This window comes from Phacochoerus africanus, chromosome 9 (assembly GCF_016906955.1).
Source record: "Phacochoerus africanus isolate WHEZ1 chromosome 9, ROS_Pafr_v1, whole genome shotgun sequence".
In the NCBI taxonomy this organism is placed as follows: domain Eukaryota; kingdom Metazoa; phylum Chordata; class Mammalia; order Artiodactyla; family Suidae; genus Phacochoerus; species Phacochoerus africanus.
Window position 1 is genome coordinate 58039977 of NC_062552.1, and position 13493 is coordinate 58053469.

At 35.4% G+C, this 13493-nt stretch overlaps 1 protein-coding gene across 3 annotated transcripts in view; it reads right to left on the bottom strand.

Moving 5' to 3' along the window:
• SCAPER (S-phase cyclin A associated protein in the ER) overlaps nt 1-13493 on the bottom strand; it is a 411590-nt gene that overhangs the window by 195423 nt on the left and 202674 nt on the right. The window lies entirely within an intron of this gene.

Here is a 13493-nt window from a genome sequence, read left to right on the forward strand (position 1 = left end):
AATGTGACAAATGTTTTTTTGTTGTTGTTCTAGTTGCTTTCAAAAATTCTTTGTCTTTGATTTTATACAGTTTTACTATAATGTGTCTTGGAGATCATTTGGGGTTCAAATTTGGGGGGCACCAAGGAGCTTTAAGGACTGGATGTCCAAAACTCTTCCCAGATTCCTATGCTTTCTCAAGAGATTCTTTCTTCTCCTAATTAGTCTCCAATAATGCAAAGTTTTTTCTTAATAGTAGACCATAGTTCTCATCAGGCTTTCTTCACTCTTTTTCTTTCTTGCTCAGGCAAATCTTAGATCTCCTTTTTTGGGGATCAGTTGCTGGAAAATTGTGCTCCTTTGGTGGCATCATTTTTCCTTAATATCTTACATTACTGTCTTCTTGTTTAAAGAAGCCATTACTTCCTCTTTACTAAGTAGCTTTGGGAGAAAAATTAATTTGGTCAGCCCTGTTGGGGATTCTAAGGCTTCTCAGAACTCTTCTATGGATACATTTGCTCCACACTTCTTGTTCTTCTGGAGCAATTGTTAAGGTTATATGCTGTCTCTTGAACCTCCAAAACCAGGCCACGTGCTGACAGCCTCCCTTTCACTTTCTCTAGGGTGGTGCTGAATGTCTGCATTTGGGTGATTTTCCTCAATTCGCCAGAGTTGGTTGGGCCAGCTTTCTGTACATGCTCATTAGTCATCTGCAAAGGTTTCCTCTTGCTGCTGTCAGAGCATGCACTGGCAGCTGGCCAGAGGGGGTGAGTCTGTATGGATGAGATCCTGGGGTACTTGTGGTCCAGTTAAGGTGATTCCCAGGTGAGGTTCCCCTAGCATCCATGAACAGGCTTCCTGATGGACTCCACAATATGGTTAATAGGATCAATGTCCCTTTGATGTTCTCCAAAAGCACTGGCTGCTATTCTCCCAATTATACCCTATCCCTCAGTCACACAGCACATCTCAGTATTCAGGATGGGGCTAGAAAGAACAAGGTCTCTTTGGTAGAATATTGTATAGCTGGGGAAACTAGACTCTAATATACTTTCACATTTCCCCATAGGAGAAATTATAGCCCAAGATGGTGTCTCATGGCAATATGCTGTGCCTCCATGTGGGAGGACTGACCCTGGTGAAGAGACACTTCCTCTTATCCTCTTCAATGTATTAAATCTCTTTTTTTTTTTTTGGCTCCAACAGTGTGCTGGAACTTCTCTGTTGGACCCCTGGGTCTAAATTTGTGCTCCTGGGTAGAGAGAAGACTAAAGAAAATGTTTATTCCAGGATGTTGATGATATCACCAATCTCATTTTATTTCTAGTTTAAAATTGATTTTGTTATTCTTATTTTTCTAAAGGACTTTTAGAATTATCTTGTAATATTCCATAAAAAAGTTTACTGCAGTTTTAACTGAATTTTATTTATAGTTTCACTTGCAGAGATTTGACAAGTGAAAAATCTTCACAATCATGAACATCACATATTTCTATTTATTGAAACATTCTTTCAACAGACTTTTTATCATTTTATTCCTAAAAGTCTTATTTATTTTTAAAGATTATTTCTAGGCATATAATAATTCTGTTGTTATTAAGAATGACATTAAAGAATTGCAGCTTTAGTGCAGTTGGGTTAAGAATCTGATTGCTGCAGAGACATGAGTTCGATCCCTGGGCCAGCACAGTGGGTTAGAGGATCTGGCATTGCTGCAGTAGTGGCCTGGGTTGCAGCTGTGGCTCAGATTCAATTCCTGGCCCTGGGAACTTCCACATGCCAAGGGTATAGCCATTAAAAAAAAGAGAGAATGACACTGAGGTTCTTTTTTTTTTACATTTCCAGTTTTTGATCACTGGTGCGTAGGAACACTTTACTTTGCCAAAAGGATCCTGTAACCAGTAATTTTTATCATCTTTTTTGGTTTTAAGAATTTGTAGATTTCCTTGGATTCTTAATATAGTCAAGCACTTGATCAGCAAATATACAATGCTGATTCTTTCCTGCTTATCTTTCATTCAGGCATAATGTTCAGATATGTTAGTAACATACTGATATGTTAGTAATGTAGATATCAACCAATCAAAAGGTAGCACTAGCTTTAAACAATCCATATGTATTGTATGCAGATCAGCCAGATATCAGCACTGCTTTCTCTTGTTATACTGAGCTGGCCAGGACCTACAGGACAGTGACTCAATGTCCCATTATTAAGTATGATGTTTCTTACAGGTTTTTGGTAATCACCTTAAATTAGGCTCTTCTTAAAATTAAATCTTTAAGATTGTTAAAAATTAGGAAGAAGTATTGAATTTTAATTTAAGCCTTTTCTGTTTCTATTGACACTGTTTTTCTCCTTTAAGATGATGTTTTACATTAATTTATTTTAGATGTTATATCATTCTTTCATTCCTGTAATAAATAGTTTATTATGCTATTAATAAATTTTAATTCTCACAAATGAAAGTAAGATATGTAATCCTACCCATATTTTTCTAAGAAGGAAACTGAAGTTTTCTATAAAGGTTAATAATATGGCTAAACTCAAAGAGCTACTACATGGCTGATCTGAAATTTGAATTCAGTTCCATAACTACCAAGTCTGTGGTCTTAATACCTGCATTATATTGAACCAACATCTGCTGACTACCTACTGATTGCCATGAGTTTAACATAAATTATTTCATTTAACAGCTACACAATCCTTTGGGCTGTGTCACCATCACACATTTTACTGATGGGAAAGAACGAAGCCCAGAGAGATTAATTAGTTGTCCAGGGTCACAAAATAAAGAGGGAGTAGGTTCTAGATCCATGCCTTTAACACTGCTCTCATCTCCTTCCTTAATACCCTCCCACTGATGGTCCAATTTTGACCCACATCACATGCAACTTTCAACAATCCTCTGTTTTTTCATCCTGGGAATGGAATAGAGAACAACATAGATTATTTAATTATTTAATTTATTCTAAAGCAGAGTTTCTCCAAATGTCCATTTAGGATTCTCTAATATCAGGAAAAAAGTGAATTCCCATGGACATGGTGGTGGTAGGGAGTATACACCTAGTAATAGCAAGAAATATCTTCATGAGTATTTTATTTCAAAAATTTAAAAATTTTGCATTCTTTCCCATGATATCTATGTTTATTTTAACCAGAAAATATTGTTTCCTATATTATTTTCTATTGAGGAAAAGAGTTTTCTAGCTGTCTTACTTCATACACAAGGTATCTGCCATAGAGTCTATTAATGTAAAAAAAAAAATGAGCTGAACTGAAGATAGCTAGCATCAAGGTCCTTATACAGGCAATTTCTCATTTTTTAGTGTCACTATTTCCGAGAACCCAGACTTATATAAATGTGGTTAAAAACAGTAAGTGTTTACTCACTGTATCCAGCAATCAATCACTAAGGTGAGTCCAAGAACAGAATATTGCCAGAGAGGTAGCATGATGGATACTGTCAGGATGCTATGGGCACAAACTTCAATAGGCACATCTTACTGAGAAGTGACATCACTCATGTGATATGCTGGGCTGCAAGGGTCTCATATACAGTATTGTCTATTTACTTACTATTTTAAATTACAGCAATAATGTACTCTATAAGAACTTTACTAGTGAGGAAAGAACTCTAAAATTTGTTCTCAATATTATCAGTGGCATTGTTATTTTTAGAAATGTAAATAAATTAAGTAATTCATCCTACCTCTGGCTCTCAAACTTCATTTTCATGACATTTCTTGCTAATATAACAATTGACATGCCTTGCTGAAAGTTTATCAATTATTTGCCACAAAGTATTTTTTGAAGAGATAATACTAAAATGGCCTTTTGCACAAAAACCTAGGAGTGTTAAAAAATTTTAATGATTTTTTTGTCTCTAGCATTTGCATGAAACTGACACTCCAGGGACGTGTACTTCGTATCTAACAGCTTTGAGAAGCCTCCCTTACAACATTCTAGGGAAAGGTGGTTCATCACAGTGTATCAGCATTCCCCTAGCCAGATGAGTAGTGAGCTTGGTTCTGATTTCTCATGCCTAGTTCTCTTGAAGCACACCATAATTTCTCTATTTCAGAGAAGAAATGACAAATAACTACCAAAAAGTATGTGGCTAGGATATAGTTATAAGCAACTCTAATGTTCTATGGTTTTTGGTCAATGACCTGAATACTTTTCTGAATGAAGACCTGCACTGTGCTGAAAGCAAAGACAGTTAACCTCTTTTTAAACTAAATCCTTTATATGTGATATTTTTCTAAGCAGAAGATAACATGCAGCTGTTTTTCAAGATATGAGACATGGCTTGATATGAAACAGGTTGATTCTCAGTTACACAACTAGCTAACTGAAGTGGAACAGCCATTTCCCAAAACTATGATATAAGAGACATTATTTTAATAGCCTTCCATTCTGTAATTTATTTTAAAAATATGATTAAAACGACACTAAAAGGACTATGTCATTCAAAAATAAGAAATTAGGTAATTAAGAGAAGCGCTTCTGCTGAAAACCACCCCCAAAAGCTGAATAAAACATTTTTTATTATTTTAAATGAATTAAAGCTACCAGAGAGAGAACTGCAAGAAAAGGTAAAAAACAAGAGACAGAAGCACAGCCTTCAAAGCTGCTTTTGCTGATCCACGAGAAACATTTACAAAATGACACAAATTAAACCATTCCAAACAAGAATGAAAAGTTTCATCCTCATAATAAACTTGAAATGGAAGTCAGCCAGTCAATCCACATTCCTGCAGCCTGTTTAGGACACCCAAGTGGCCTAGGGAACCTTAGGCCTTAAACATGAATTAAGATGGTTCCAGAAACATTATGCTCTTAGCACCTACCAAAAATAAATGGAAATACTTCCAGAGGAAGGAACCATCATATTAGGTCTCTAGTTATTCTTAAAAATTGTTCAAATACAATGACCACAAAACAAGGGTTAATAAACTTTAAAATACCTAAATTATATGAAGTTATCTTCTCTGACCACAAAAGAATGAAATAGAAATCATAACAGAAGAAAATCTGGAAAATTCACAAGTATGTGGAAATTAAACAATACATTCTTGCTCAACTAATGGGTCAAAGAAGAAATCACAAGGGAAATTAGAAAATAAGTTTTGTTATATTTGAAATATATAGCAGTGCTAAATGGAAAATTTATAGTTGTAAATATCTGCTTTAAAAAGAACATAGAGGAGTTCCCACTGTGGTACAATGGGATTGGCAGCGTCTGTGGAGCACTGGGACACAGGTTTGATCTCAGGCCTGGCACAGTGGGTTAAGGATCCCATATTGCCACAGCAGCAGTGTAGGGTTGAAACCAGCTGTGACTTGGATGTGATCCCTGGCCTGGGAACTCCACATGTTGCAGGATGGTCAAAAAAAGTTAAAAAGAACAGATCTCAAATCAATAACCTAACTTCACACTTTAAGGAACTTGAAAAAGAAGAGCAAACTAAACTCAAAGCTGACCAAAAATTAAAGGAAATAAAGATTAGAGTGGAGGAATAGAAAATAGAAAAGCAAAAGAAAAATGAATGAAACCAAAGCTGGTTCTTTGAAAAAAAATCAATAAAATTGACAAACCTTTAGCTAGTTTAAGGAAAAAAGAGAAGACTTGAACGGCTAAAATCAGAAATGGGAGGGGGTGCGTTACTACTGACCTTACAGAAATAAAGATTATGAGAGCAAACTATGATCAATCATACGTCAGCAAATTAGATAACCAAGATGAAACAAATTCCTAGAAACCTGCACACTACTAACACTAACTCAAGAAGTAACAAAAAACTGGAATACATTTGTGGCAAGTAAAGAAACTGAATCATATGGGCTCACTGGTGAATTCTACCAAACATTTAAAGAGAAATTAACAAAAAACCTTTTCAAATTCTTCCCAAAAATAGAAGTGGAGGAAATACCTCCTTTTTCCTATGAGGCCAGATCATCCCGATACCACAGTTAGACAAAGACACCAAAAGAAATTTCAGACTAATTCCCCCTATGACTATAGATTGAAAAGTTCTCGACAATTACAATTATCAGCATGTAATGAAAAATTAAAAGGTTAAAAAGGAAACAAAACATAAGAAAGCATATGGAAAAACACACTCACACACGTGAGATACTGAGATTATTGGAAAAACACTGTAAAATATTTTCTGTGCATAATAAAAAATAAACTTGAAAATATCTGCAAAAAAATAAGTAATTATAAAAAAGGTCATAGAAACAGAAAAGAGCAAAAAGGCTTGCTGGACATGTAAAATAAAATACTATGGCTACAATTAAGAATTTAATGGATTGTTTCAAGCACTATCAGAGATAACTGGGGAAGAATAAACTAAAACAGAAAAACTAGAAGAAACTCATATATTTACAAAACTTTGATTTGTAGCACCAAAGAACAGTAGGGAAAGCTAGTCTTTTCAATAAATGGTGCACAAAAAATTAAGCACAAAGATGGAAAAAAAATTAAACCTCATAAAAAGTGGAAAAATAAATTCCAGATGGATAATAAACTAAAAGTAAAGGCAAAATTATAAAATTTCCAGAAGAAAATAAAGGAAAAGACTTCTTGAACTCAGGAGTGGGACAGCAGTTTATGATGACTGAGCAAAGACTCTTAACCATAAAATACTGATAACTTTTTCCATACTAAAATTAAGAAATACTATATGATATCATTTATATATGGAATCTAAAAAATACAACAAACTAGTAATGCATATAACAAAAAAGAAACGGACACACAGATACAGAGAACAAACTAGTGGTGACCAGAAGAGAGGGAAGGTGGGGTAGAGGAAATACAAACTATTATGTATAAAATCAGCTACAAGAATATATTGTACAACACACAGAATATAGTCAATATTTTATAATAACTATAAATGGAGTATAACCTTTAAAAGTGTGAAACAGGAGTTCCCATCATGGCGCAGCAGAAACAAATCTAACTAGGCTCCATGAGGTTCTGGGTTTGATCCCTGGCCTTGCTCAGTGGGTTAAGGATCCAGTGTTGCTGTGACCTGTGGTGTAGGTCACAGACGTGGCTCGGATCTGGCATTGCTGCGGCTGTGGTGTTGGCTGGCAGCTAGAGCTCCGATTCGACCCCTAGCCTGGGAACCTCCATATGCTGCAGGTGCGGCCCTAAAAAAAAAAGACACACACAAAAAAGTGTGAATCACTATATTGTACACTTGTAACATATAATGTTATAAATAAACTATACTTTGATTAAAAAGAAAGAACTTCTGTTCATCAAAAGAACCAAAAGAGAGTAAACAGAGAGCTGAGTAATACATTTAATACATTTGCACAACCTAGGACTGGAATTCATAATATAAAAATCAGTAGAAAAATGAGCAAAAGATTTGAACAGGCATGTCACAAAAGAAGAACTCAAATGGCCAACCAATATGAATAGGAGCCCAAACCCATCTGACAATAGAGATGTACATTAAACTACTCCAAGTATACTACTACATACCCATAGGATTAGTAAAAATTAAAAAGTCTGATAATATCAAGTGTTAGAAAAGGAGAAAGTAACAGGATTTTTATACTCTGCTGGCAGTGCAGTGGCTTGGTGCAATTTCTTTAGAAAACAATTTAGCATTACCAAGAAAAATTAAAGATATATAAACCCTGTGACCCAGGAATTCCATTCCCTAGGGAAATTATTGCCCATGAATACAAAGATACATGTTTAGAAGCACATTTCTCATAAAAACAAACCAAATGCCCATCAATGGTGAAATGGATAAATACCACTGTTTTAAATTTATACAATGATACAATATATAGCAGTGGGGGGGAAAAAACCCTCTACAACATCATAAATTCTTAAATACATAATCTTGATTGAAGCGAGATAGAAAATTACAGAGAATAGCATCCATTTATATGAAGTTCAAAACCAGACATGTTTAAACTAACATATATCATTTAGGGACGGACCCTTAGGGGATAAAACCATAAAGAAAAGAAAAAAATGTGGTTTCGAAAACATATAGGAATTATTTATCCAAATATTAAGAGAAAGGTATGACTGGCAAAATAAATGTAGGTGGGTTGGAGGGGACTGAGATGCTGGCAATGTTCTATTTCCCAATTTAGTAGTCAATGGGTTTTTTTGGCTGTTATAATTATTCATCTTTCTGAGCAAGTGTTTTACATAAAGTTCTCTATGCTATATTGCATGAAACAAGGGGATTTTAAAATAGTCCACAGAGATTTAATCTGCATAATCATAATAGAAAATATGACAAATTATTTAAAAAACATTACTACAAACTAGCAGTATATGTATTCATCATTGATTTTTTATGATTATAAACATATAATAAAAGTAACTGAACATAAAACCATGGCATTTAGCATCCTGGCTATGATAACTTTTTTTTTAATTCAATGAACTTTACTATATTTATAGTTGTACAACCATCACCACAAGAACATTTCTATTTTAAACCCCCAGTCCATCACTCCTGGGCATCTATCCCGAGAAAACCATGACTTGAAAAGATACATGTACCCCAGTGTTCACTGATGGCACTATATACTATAGCCAAGACATGGAAGCAACCTAAATATCCACTAACAGAGGCATGGATAAAGAAGATGTGGTACGTATATACAATGGAATATTACTCAGCCATAAAAAAGAATGAAATAATGGCATTTGCAGCAACATGGATGGTCCTAGAAACCATCATTGATTTTTTACAACATATTTATTTGCTTTTAAAAGAATACTTTTCATAAGGAAGCCAAGTAAGTAATTTCAGACAAGATGGCTAAAATAGAGTGTTTTTATTTTATTTTCTTTACTAAGATATGGTTAACATAAAATGCAAATTTAAGTATTCGGTTCGATGAATTTTGGCAATTGGACATAACTGTATAACAAAACCTAAAACAAAACACACAAGTCCGTCCTTCCTTCTTTCCTTCCATACATTAAATTTCTGTGTGATTTCTCAAAACAATTGATTCCATTTTCCTTATACTAGTTGTCTAATACAAGCTAACTGAAGAAGGCATGAGAAACATTTTCATTTTACTTTGTCATATATTTGTCACCTTCTGACAAAACATGGGTGTCACACAAGCTATATACAGTTATTTGTCAACTGCTATGAGGAAACAACTACGTAAGCTGAGAACATAGTGAAAAGATCAAAATAAGAGATTCCTATGATTGAATGCTTTCCAGTTCCTCCCACCAGAAGCACCCCAGCTGAAAATAAGAGAAGCAAAACCAAATGCAACCATGAGGTTTGGAGGATGCCAAGACAATTTTCTGAACACAATCAGGTTGAAAAAGCTCTTAGGAATAGTAGTTTATCTTCACCAAGGCATATATTAAGTAGCCACAAACCTCAGTTGGAAAAAAGAGGGTGGGGTGAGGAACAGTTTCCACCTTTCTATCTTCCAAACTTATTTGTTGGTGGAATTTTGCAAGATGAATTTCAAAAACATCAAAGCATGATGGGATTTGCTATAGGTATCACAAAGTCAACTGTGATTTGACATCTCTCAATTCGGTTAAATTATGAATGCTGTCAGTTATGTGGTTTACTTACTCAGGTTTGAGAGAGTCACAGCTGAGTCCCTATTTAAATTTGGCAGGATTCTAAAAAAGTCAGGAAAGGCAATTGGACAAATTCCATGTCCAATCCATCTGCTTAAACTGTTTACTTATAGTAACAGCACACAAATGTCTCATGTTACTGATAAACCACAGAAAATTTCTGGGATGCTGTTACTATCCAAACTTAAATGTAATGTTCATCATGGCAGAGTAATGAGAAAAGTAAATGCAAGTACAAATCACATTTACTTAGACCAAATTTAATACCACGGCAAGAGTAAGGAAAGTGCCTCTGCATATACAAGAATGTTTTAGAAACTCTTATTTGAAATAATTAAACATTCCTGCAACAAAAGTGTTTTCAGGGCAATTTATTTTAACTTAAATGTTAATGTAATTTTATGTTGAACATAACAAGCATACAGAAAGTCAGAAAAATTAGAAAACACTTAGTACAATTTAAATAATAATTATAATTTGAAATTAACATCACCATCCTAACCCAAAACATGGGTTGTTCTTGCCACTGTTTTACTGCAGGTAGTCCTAGACTCCATTTTTTTTCTGCACTAGTTCTGCAACAATGTTGAAGGTACTACTCAGCATCGCATCTACCTCTTTTTGGATCACTAATTGTACCCAGATCCAAAATGCCATGTTCCCAGATCTTGGCCCAGTAATTTTTCACTACTTTCTTAGCAACTGAGTTCCAGTTTATATTTTGTCTAGATTATTAATTATCATCAGTGAGAGGACTATTCTGAATTACCTCCTCTGTCACTACTGTTAGGTCCATAACCATATATATTTTCAAGCTTGTCTTTTATCCCTTAAAACATAAAAAAAAACCCAACAACACATAGTTTTATGATCCGTGTCTGGTATTTATAAAGCCTTGCAGTTCTAGTTTCTCCTTGAAACTTATAATAATGACTTACCTACTTTTGGGCTTGTTTTTTGACTGTGACTACTTGTTCTTATAAAATTACTTGACACATATTACTTGAGGCCTAGGAATTAGGACTTGCATTTCCTTCTGCCAGGTTCCTCAGGGATACCACTAATCAATCTCGGACTACTTTACATTTGAAATAATATTGGTGGTGTGAATTTGGACTGCAAATCTATTCCAGGGCTGGATTATGGTTATAATTTCTGTACTCTGCTGAGGCACTTTCTTTTTAGTCTCTGAGGGCAGGTAAGAAGGTTCACAATTATGTCACAGAATAGGCTACGGTAGTTTTATCTTTGTGAAGAGAAAAATCACCTATTAGACTTCATAATTTAGGTAGCCCTTAGGCTTTTACTTTTGTCCCCTGACCCCACAAGGATTGCAAAACTGAAAAACATTTGCCAACACATCACCCAACTTGGCACATGTTCTTGGGGCATTCAGTTATAAGCACAGGAGTCTAAATTCTTGCTTTTCCTTTGGCATGATAATTCTTTATTTTTTCCTTAGCTCTTTGATGTTTTTAAGAAAATAATTTTTAATTTTTTTCCAGCATTTCCAGGGCTTTTTGTTGGCAGAGTTAGGCAAGTCCCCTAGAACACCATATTTCTTATAGAAGTAGCTGCAGTTTGTTAAAAAGCATAACACAGAGTTCCCGTTGTGGCTCAATGGTTAACGAATCTGACTAGGAACCATGAGGTTGTGGGTTTGATCCCTGGCCTCGCTCAGTGGGTCAAGGATACAGCGTTGCCGTGAGCTGTGGTGTAGGTCGACGGCACAGCTCAGATCCTGCATTGCTGTGGCTCTGGTGCAGCCTGGCAGCTACAACTTCAATTGGACCCCTAGTCTGGGAATCTTCATGTGCTGCAGGTGTGGCCCTAGGGGGGGCAGGGGGGGGAAGACAAAAATAAATAAATAAATAAAAAGCATAACACATTTAACAAAGCTTACAAACATTTTATCTCTGAACAGAATCAGAAAACCCCAAAAGCCAGAATAGCCCTGAGACACACAGTAAGTACTACAAAACCCAGGACTCCTCAGTTTCCTGATCTCTTTTGTGACAAGAGCATTTTTGTGTATCACATGTTAAACCTGCTAATGTAGTTCTTGGAACTTTTGAAAAATTATCTAAGGAAAACTTTGTCAAAGAAGTAACAGAAAGCATCAGTGTGTTGAGGTCTAAATTGAGGGGACAAAGATCTCAAGATTAGTCTCTCAACTTTCCTCAGTAAGTGATCACCCAAGTTCCACCACAGTCCCACCCCTGTCACTTCTATGCTGTCTTCAAATCCTTCACTGGGTACTTGGCTTTGGCGCTAATGATTCTGTTACTCCAGGCAGTTTTCCAAACAAAAAAGAATGGTTATTTATAATTCCTAGACTGAAATCATAAATAACATCAGCAGAATTATACTGAAATGCCAGTATAACTCTACGAACAGAATTCCATATAAAGTGAGTCTGTCTTGGCTAGGTAAAAACGATTTTAGTTATAAAAGTAGCAAAAGGATCTTATTGTAGGTTTAAGTTTAGACTCTTTGGTGGTCCTGCGGTGTATACTCTGAGGACAGCTTTGCAGCAAGGTTCCTGACACAGACCATTTAGACTGGGAGCCAGACTACATTTTTTTCTTCCTCAAATTATAAGGAATCGGTAGTATTCCAGTAAATTGCCCCTTTGTGAATGAAATAACTTTACTTTAAAATTTCATACTGAATACCTTTTTTATACAGATCATTTTACTTTTTCCTCAAAAATTCTGTAATTACTTCAGTCTAAAACAATATTCATGAGATAAGGTGCACATGGTAGTATCTTTAAGCAAATGCCTATTACTTCAATATATTAAAAATAAAAATTAATCAGTATCTGCTAATTTTAAAATAGACATTTTTCCAAGGCATATCAAACCTCCAGATACTCCATCTAGCATATGTTATGACAACCATCAGTTTCTGAACTCTCATACTCTGAAAAGGACGTGTTATACAAAGAACAATATGGCTTTGCCATAATGTCATAGTGAATATGTTGCTCTCAGTTCCTACAGAAAATTGTATTGTCTGATACCAGAATACAGCTGAGCACTATCTTGTAAAGTTGTTCATTCAGGTGACTGAAAACCTAGTAATTCCAACCATGAGGCATATGCCCTATGCTGCAGCATTGATTTCTCCAAGTACAGTCCACGGACCAGCAGCATCAGTGTCACTCGGGAACTTATTAGAAATACAAACTCTTGAGACCGACTCCAGACCTACTGAATCAGAAGTCCTAGGTGTTTTAACAAGTCCTCTAGGCGATTCTGCTGCAGACTAAAGTCTGAGGCTCACTGCTTTAGAGAAATTCTTGTTCACTTGCTCCAATATGAGAATGGTTTGAGATGTACTGCCTTTTATCTTTCTCCCACTCTCCCCTGCACACACACACACACACACACACACACACACACACACACACTCTCTCTCTCTCTCTCTCTCTCTCTCTCTCTCTCTCCCCCCCCCCTCTCTCTTTCTCCCTGAAAATAAACATCCACTGTCAGGAGAATGAATTTAAAAACTGTAGTACTAACACAATGAAGTACTCACTATACAACGGAGAAACTAAAAATAGCTACATTTATAAGCTTTAATAAAACTTAGAACTATAAGTCTGAAAAAAATCACTGAAATCTAGAATGTGATATTATATAAAGGTCAAGTATAAGCAAAACTAAGTAATATGCCATTTAAATATATAAGTATGTGATAAAGCAATAACACTATTTTTACCAAAGAAAGGCTACCCCCTTTAATTCTGTACAGTATTTCTCCCAGAAGGAGCAGAGGCAGGGGGACAGGGTGAAGAAGGAACACAGAGGTAACCATAAATGTACTGGGAACAGTTTAGTTCTTAGGTTGGTCATGTGGTCACAGCTGTTCACTGTATTTACGTTATTTTTATCACTG